This window comes from Pongo abelii, chromosome 13 (genome assembly GCF_028885655.2).
Source record: "Pongo abelii isolate AG06213 chromosome 13, NHGRI_mPonAbe1-v2.0_pri, whole genome shotgun sequence".
NCBI lineage: Eukaryota > Metazoa > Chordata > Mammalia > Primates > Hominidae > Pongo > Pongo abelii.
In genome coordinates, this window is record NC_071998.2 from 83,292,093 (window position 1) to 83,300,339 (window position 8,247).

At 46.8% G+C, this 8,247-nt stretch overlaps 1 pseudogene; it reads right to left on the reverse strand.

Annotated features, from left to right (window-relative positions):
- Positions 1 to 3,469: 3,469 nt before the first annotated feature.
- LOC112134934 (small ribosomal subunit protein uS2-like) lies at positions 3,470 to 4,356 on the reverse strand (annotated as a pseudogene).
- Between the last annotated feature and the right edge of the window lie 3,891 nt (positions 4,357 to 8,247).

Sequence of the window (8,247 nt, forward strand, 5' to 3'; positions counted from 1 at the left end):
TTTGTCACATTCATCCCATTTTTCATCCAAAGTCTTCCACCTGCTGGGACAAATTTCTTGACTCTTGCCTCTGTCTCTCCATTTTCTTTTCTTTCTTTCTTTCTTTCTTTTTCTTTCTCTCTCTCTCTCCCCCCTTCCTTCCTTCCTCTCTCTTTCTTTCTCTTTCTTTTTTCCTTCCTCCCTCCCTCCCTCCCTTCCTTCCCTCCCTCCCTCCCTCCCTCCCTCTCTCTTTTTCTTTCTTTCAATCTTCCCACCTCAGCACCCCAAGTAGTTGCAACTACAGGGGTATGCCACCACACCCAGCTAATTTTTTGTATTTTTTTTTTTGGTAGAGACAGGGTTTCACTGCGTTGCCCAGGCTGATCTCAAACTCCCACCTCAGCCTCCCAAAGTGCTGGGATTACAGGTGTGAGCCACCGCACCTGGCCATTAAATCACTTTAATGTCCTTGGTATCAGTAAGACCTATACAGGGAAGCTGAGACAGGTAATCTGATAAGGATTTGTGGATTGTCCTCTGATTCTGCAGAAGTAATGTCACATGCTACACCCATGCAAAAGGAAACCCCTTAACCACAGCATTTACCATGACCTGGGTAACAGGCATATTTAGTGGGTGAATATTCCAGTCATCATGAAGCCAGTCCCACATGGCTTGCATACAAAGCATTTCAGCTGCTTCATCTGCAAGGCTCCACTTAGCACCAAGGTGGAGTCTGGTGGTAAACAGACCTTTCAGTGGCTTTACTCAGTCCACCAGGCTGGCTGTTCCCTAGGGAATTTCCTCTGTGTGTCTGGATCATGTACAGCCATTGGTGATTGTTTCATAGTGAACTGTATCAACCTAAACTTGCTCTTCTACTCTGTGGCATTCAAAACCAAAAATACTGCCCCTAGAAGAATTACTCTTACAATCCACTTTAGTAGTCTCCTCAGGAAGCTGGTGGACTGATTCACAGAATGAAACAACTCCTTCACTCCGTACCCCTGGCTGTAGTCCTTTCTTAGATTTGCCATCCTGTCGCATGGACAACCTTTTTGGTGAGCAGAGGTCTTGGAAGTACTTTTTGTTTTTTTTTTTTTGAGACAAGGTCTCTGTCTGTTGCCAGGCCAGAGTGCAGTGGCGTGATCTCAGCTCACTGCAACTTCTGCCTCCCGGGTTCAAGTGATTCTCCTGCTTCAGCTTCCCAAGTAGCTGGGATTACAGGCGCATGCCATCATGCCCAGCTAATTTTTGTAGTTTTAGTAGAGACAGGGTTTCACCATGTTGGCCATGATGGTCTCAATCTCTTGACCTTGTGATCTGTCCGCCTCAGCCTCCCAAAGTGCTGGGATTACAAGTGTGAGCCACCGCCCCCGGCCAGAAGTACTTTTTCTTTTGGGGGTGGCTTTGAGGCTAGTGGCTGAAGCTTGGACTAACCCACATCTGAGTTTGGTCTAGCCTCAAGGTCCAAGCCAGCACTCTCTTTTAATTTCATTTTAGCTATTACATTCTCACAGCACCCTCGGTATGTTTAGCATGCTTCTGATTATTTTGCATTTCCTTATGTACCCAAAGGGCCAACTCAACAGTTGGGTCTAATACCATCTCCTAATTCCATGGGTAACTTTTACCTTTAGTCACTGAATGCAGCCCAGCTGCACTTTCATGCCATGGGTGACCACGTAGCCACCCAGGGATCAAAGGTTCCTGATCTCTCATCCTTTCATCCTTTCTCTTTCCAAACCACTTGTTTCCATGAGTCAGGGCTGTTCTAGCAAATCCCTAGAAATCCATTCTCTAACATCAAATGTATAGGAAAAAACCTACTTTTTTCTCTCAACTTTAGAACACTTCTGTGACCAAATGTGTGAGTTGTTTGCCTACAACAAATTCAGTTCAGGTCCTTGGAAGGCACCAAATGGGTGTCCTACAATTTAACTCAATTCTGACAACATCTATCTGAGATACCATCAAATCCCACAGGTTAAGGGCTGTGTCCCACAAGACTGCCCCACCCTCAGCTTCCGCTGCCAATTTCAAATCTAAGTATTGCCTGTATTTCTGACAAACAAGCTATACATCCAGCATTCCTAAGACCCCCTTCTTGGGCTTGATAATTTGCTAGAACGGCTTACAGAATTTAGGAAAATGGTCTATTTACTAGATTGTGGGTTTATTATAAAGAATACAACTCAGGAACAGTCAGATGAAGAGATACATAGGGCCAGGTCTGGGGGAGGGCGAGGGCTCCATGCTTTCTCCAGGGCACCGCCCTGCAGATCCATCCATGTGTTCACCAACCTGGAGGCTTCTCAGCGTGTTATTCTTTAATCCATTTTCCACTGGCAGACATTTAGGCTATTCCCATTTATTTTGCTCCCACAAACAATGCTGCAATTAATTGCCTATATCTCATGTGCTTAGTGTAGTGTCTTTCTAGGGAATCACTTCCCAGTCTTGTTGCATGACGGTGCACAGTGGACGTGGCACCACATGGTGTGGCACACAGGAATCAGTGGATGGAGGAGCTGCTCCCAGCAGGAGGGGCTGATCCCTGGCTGTTCCAGCTGCTCCTGGCCCTGTTCAGACACCCTGAGGACTGAGACTTTAAACCCGGCAGGTCCACATTCATCTCATAGCACACGAAGGGCTTCAAGTCGGTAAGCTCTGCCCCCAGGGAATGAACCTGACAGGGAAATTAATGAGCGTACGGACAGTCAGCTCCATGAATTATCATCAAGATGTTCTTCAAAGTGGTTGTAGTAATTGATACTCTCAATGCCTCTTTCATTCTTTTTTGTTTGTTTGTTTGAAACAAGGGATTCGCTATGTTGGCCAAGCTGGCCTCAAACTCCTGTCCTCAAGTGATCCTCTCATCTTGGTTTCTTAAGTAGCTGGGATTACAGTTGTGAGCCACCTTGCCTGGTCCAATGCCCCTTTCAATCTGAAGATTGTGTCTTTCTTCATTAGCTTTCTTCAGAAAAGTTAATTATTTATTTTTAAATTTTCTTTCCTTTTCTTTCTTTCTTTCATTTTTTTTTTTTTTTTTTTTTTTTTTTTTTGGCAGAGTCTCACTCTTATCATCCAGGCTGGAGTGCTGTGGCACGAATTCGGTTCACTGCAATCTCCACCTCCCAGGTTCAAATGATTCTCCTGCCTCAGCCTCCCGAGAAGCTGGGATTACAGGTGTGCACCACTAGGCTTGGCTAATTTTTGTATTTTTAGTAGAGACGGGATTTCACCATGTTGGCCAGTCCAGTCTCGAACTCCCGACCTTAGGTGATCTGCCTGCCTCAGCCTCCCAAAGTGCTGGGATTACAGGCTTGAGCCACTGAGCCGGGACTATTTATTTTATAATTTTCTATCTTTCATTTTATGTTCTGTTTCTTTCTTTCTCTCTCTCTTCTTTCCTTTTTTTTTTGGAAACTGATATTTATTTTCCATCCACTTTATTTCCATGTTGCTTAAGAGCCTGTGCAAGAACTGCTTAAGACCATTCAGTGGTTGCTCCTGCCCATTCAGTGGCCTGAGCAGTGGGAGCTGCAGACCAGTCTTCCGTGGCAGGCTGAGCGCTCCAGTCTTTAGTAGGGAACTGCGAGTAGGCACAGAGGGCACCTGCACACCTTCAAACCAGTCTGCAACCTCAGGCTGAGTACCAGTGAACTCAGGAGCTGAAGCAGTCCATTCACCCTGAAATTCCTCCTTGGTCACAGCCTTTTCAGCAGCAGCCTGCTCTTCTTTTTCAGTCTCTTCAGGATCTCTGTAGAAGTAGAGATCAGGCATGACCTCCCACGGGTGTTCATAGGAAATGGTGCCACGCATGTGCAGAACTTCCCGAGCTGGCATCCCCCATATCTGACCCACTGAGGGAGCTCCCTTGTTGTTGCATGGGATGGCAATGTCCACATAGTGCAGAGGAGAATCTGTGTTACACAGAGCGATGGTAGGTAGGTTAACATAAGATGCCTCTGTGAGAGGCTGGTGGTCAACCCTGGGGTCGGTAACCACAAGAAGCCGTGGCTCCCAGAAGGCTGCCTGGATCTGGTTAGTGAAGGTTGCAGGAGTGAAGCAGCCAGCAATTGGAGTGGCTCCAGTGGCAGCAGCAAACTTCATCACGGCCCTCTGGCCAGTATTCCTGGAGAATATGACACTGACATCAGCAGGGTATTCAATGGCAACAATGGCATGAGCTGCCAGCAGAAGCTTCTCCCACTTTCTCTTCAGAGTTATGATGTAGATGCCATAACTTTTCCTTTTATAGATGTACTGTTCCATCTGGAAGTCAAGATTGGTGCAACCTAAGTGGGTTCCTGCTGCAAGGAACTTAAGGACATCCTTCTCCTTCATTTGCAGGACATCAAGGGCTCTGCACATTGGGAAAGTTTTCCTTTAAGTTACGATGGGAATCCAGAACAACGCTGTATGGACCCCTCTGTGGGTAGCGCAGAAAGAATTTTTGTATTTTTAGTAGAGACAGGGTTTCATCATGTTGGCCAGGCTGGTCGTGAACTCCTGACCTTGTGATCTGCTGGCCTCGGCCTCCCAAAGTGTTGGGATTACAGGCGTGAGTCACCACGCCCAGCCTCTTCTTTCCTTCTTTTCCTCTTTCTGGAATTCCTACTAGGTAGGTGTTGTACCTCTGTATTAATCATCTATATCTCTTATTGTTTCTGGCCTATTTTCTGTTTCCTGTTCTCTTTATTCTCTGTGACTTCCTAAACATTATTGTCCACCCATATTTATTATTTTACATTTTGTGAACCATAATTTTAATTTCCAGAGGCTTTTACTGTGGTTCTTGTCACAGGGCTTATTTTTCATTGTGTCATGTTCTTGTTTTATTGTTTTATGGATGGAATATTTTCTAAAATCTCTCTGGGGATACTGATCAAAGAAGTTCTGTTCTTTCATATTCTTTGTTTTATGTTCTTTTTTCTTTGTGAGACAGTCTCACTGCAACCTCCGCCTCACGGGTTCAAGCGATTCTCCTGCCTCAGCCTCCTGAGTAGCTGGGATTACAGGCGTCTGCCACCATGCCCAGCTAATTTTTGTATTTTTAGTAAAGACAGGGTTTCACCACGTTGGCCAGGCTGGTCTCAATCTCTTGAACTCGTGATCTGCCCGCCTCGTCCTCCCAAAGTACTGGGATGACAGGCCTGAGCCACCGTGCCAGGCCTGTTTTATGTTCTTATGTTCTCTGAATTCTCTCTGTGTTCTTTGAGGTTAAACTTCTATCTTTGTCTTTCTCTCTCTTTTGGAATCCTCATTGCTTTCTTTCATACCCTGAGTTTTCTCTAATTCTGCAGTGAGCCTCTGTTAAGCTTTTATATTTGAGAATGAGGGACTATAAAAGCTGACAGAAACTCTGGGACATGAACAGGGACTGCTGCCTTTAGATTGCCCTTTGTGGGGAGGCCTTTACTCTGGGCATGCACACCAGCTGCTCAAGTCCCTCCAGACTGTGCACATGACTCTTCGCCTGGAGTCATTACCTGGCTGGATGTCCTCACAGTTCTGTGCATGGGGTGGGGTGGGGATGGGGGTGTTGACTATTCTACACACAGGTCTTCAATCCTGCTTGATTTTCAGCCCCTCTGGACTCTCCTGCCTCTAACTGTGGAGCCCTGGCCCCATCCCAGACTCTACAGAGCACAGCAGTTTCTTCCATGGCTCCACCCTCCGTCATCCCATCCCACCAGTAGCTGCTTGTCTAGCTGTGGCTTCCTCTGAGTTGTGGTTTCCTCTGCTATTTCCTCCAGCAAACGTTCTTCACTCTGGGTTCAGTGTTGCGGAAATGGTCTGTCATCTTCCCTCTGCAGATGTCATCATCAGCATTGTCCTCATTCTATTTGTGGGTTTTTTTTACACCTATCCCATTCCTTCACTTGTGTGCTGTTGCTGGAACCTATGGGAGGCTCCTAGCCTATGACAAACCAGACACAAAGGTCCAAAGAAACTACAGAGCTAAGTGCAGAAACAGAAAGATTCTGATACAGGTGTTCTGATGTAAACATTTAACATATTGAATTGTTTGGGGCATTTGATCCATCTGCAAACACGTACATCCGTGACTTAGTTGCTAAGACACATTCTGGCCCTATGCAGAGTCTGTAAACGCCTTTCCTCCAACTCTGTAAAATTGAATCTGTGGGCCTGGCACGGTGGCTCACGCCTGTAATCCCAGCACTTTGGGAGGCCGAGGCAGACAGATCACCTGAGGTCGGTAGTTTGAGACCAGCCTGACCAACATGGAGAAATCCCGTCTCTACTAAAAATACAAAAGTTGGCTCACGCCTGTAATCCCAGCACTTTGTGGGGGCCAAGGCAGGCGGATCACGAGGTCAGGAGATTGAGACCATCCTGGCTAACACAGTGAAATCCTGTCTCTACTAAAAATACAAAAAAAAAAAAAAAAAAAAAAAAAATTAGCCGGGTGTGGTGGCCGGTGCCTGTAATCCCAGCTACTCAGGAGGCCGAGGCAGGAGAATGGCATGAACCCGGGAGGCGGAGCTTGCAGGGAGCTGAGATCGCACCACTGCAACTCCAGCCTGGGTGACAGAGTGAGACTCCATCTCAAAAAAAAACAAAAACAAAAACAAACAAACGAAAAAAAACAAAATTAGCCCGGTGTGGTGGCATGCGCCTGTAATCCCAGCTACTCGGGAGGCTGAGGCAGAATTGCTTGAACCCAGGAGGCAGAGGTTGTGGTGAGCCAAGATCGCACCATTGCACTCCAGCCTGGGCAACAAGAGTGAAACTCCGTCTCAAAAAAAAAAAAAAAAAATTGAATCTGCATCTGGTGGCAGCTCTCACCTCAGAGATTCAGTGTTCTAAATCGCTGCCTGTTTTAGAAACCAGCCTGTGTGGCTGAGGCCCTACAGCATGTGATCCTGTCCACGTCTGTCATGAGTAGTGCAAGGTCAGACATAACCAGGTCCATGCATGTTGGTGTCTTTCCACAAGGCTGGACTTTTATTGATGCTATTTCAGTCATAAAAGCCATGAACTACATGAAGTTCCCACAGAGGCAATTCTCCTTAGTACATCCCATTTACTCAGTAGTCAGAGCCTTGGGCACACAGGCTGAAACCCCTCCACAGGTCAGTCAATACTGCAAACCATACATTAGAGTATACTTAATCAATATATAAATATTACAAATTAAACATTCCACATCAAACAAAACAACATTTAACATCAAGAGTAAAGGGGAGGCCAGGCACGATGGCTCACGCCTGTAATCCCAACACTATACGAGGCTGAGGTGGGTAGATCACTTGAGGCCCGGAGTTTGATCTATGGCCAATATGGTGAAAGCCTGTCTCTACTAAAAATACAAAAATTAGCCAGATGTGGCAGTCCAAGTCTGTAGTCCCAGCTACTTGGGAGGCTGAGGCATGAGAATCACTTGAATCTGGGAGGCAGAGGTTGCAGTGAGCCAAGATTTCACCACTGCACTTCAGCCTGGGTGACAGAGAGAAACTCCGTTTCAAAAAAAAAAAAAAGAATAGAGGGGATAGGAAGAGAGGTTCACAAACCAGTCCAAGGAGAGCAACATGGACAGTGTCCTCAGCTGGTCCAGGCACTTGTCAACATCTTGCAAGAAAGAGTCTTTGATGCAGGCCGAGCCTTCGGTGGCAGATGCTGGGCGCCGATCACCAGTCACAGCAAGACAATGTCTGTTAAGACGGCCATTTTGAGCTCATGATGTTCTGCATGTTTTATGGCCACAGAGTCCTCTGGTGAGGACTGATGGTAAAAGAGTGTGCCTGTTTATGTCCTGGTCTGGTTGGGTGCCATCTTTATTAATTAGGTGAACCTCTGGTCCCTGTTGGTGTGGTGCCTTCCGAAATGTAAGATGGAGTCTTTTTCTAAGATGGAGTCACTTATGTCAAGCATGCGCCATACACCCTCTCTCCTGGCACCGATGGCACTGCCCTGGAGCCCGCTGGAATTGGGGGTGTGGTAGCTTGTGATATGCGGGTGTGGCATGGTGGCCAGCCACCCAGGCTTCATTTTCTGCTGTGCTGGTTTCCCCGACAGCATTTACTGCCAAGCTGCTGGGACCCCTGACTATATCCTGTCACTTGGGCCTTTCATTGAATGACAAATGGCCCAGGGACTTAGTAGTTTAAGATGACAACCATCATTTCATATGTGCAAACTTCTGTAGGTCCAGAGTTGGGCAGGGCTCAGCCAGGTTAGTTTTGCTCCAGGTGATGTCAGTTGGCAGATGGGCTGGGGGCGGGGACCCCTGGGGCTGGC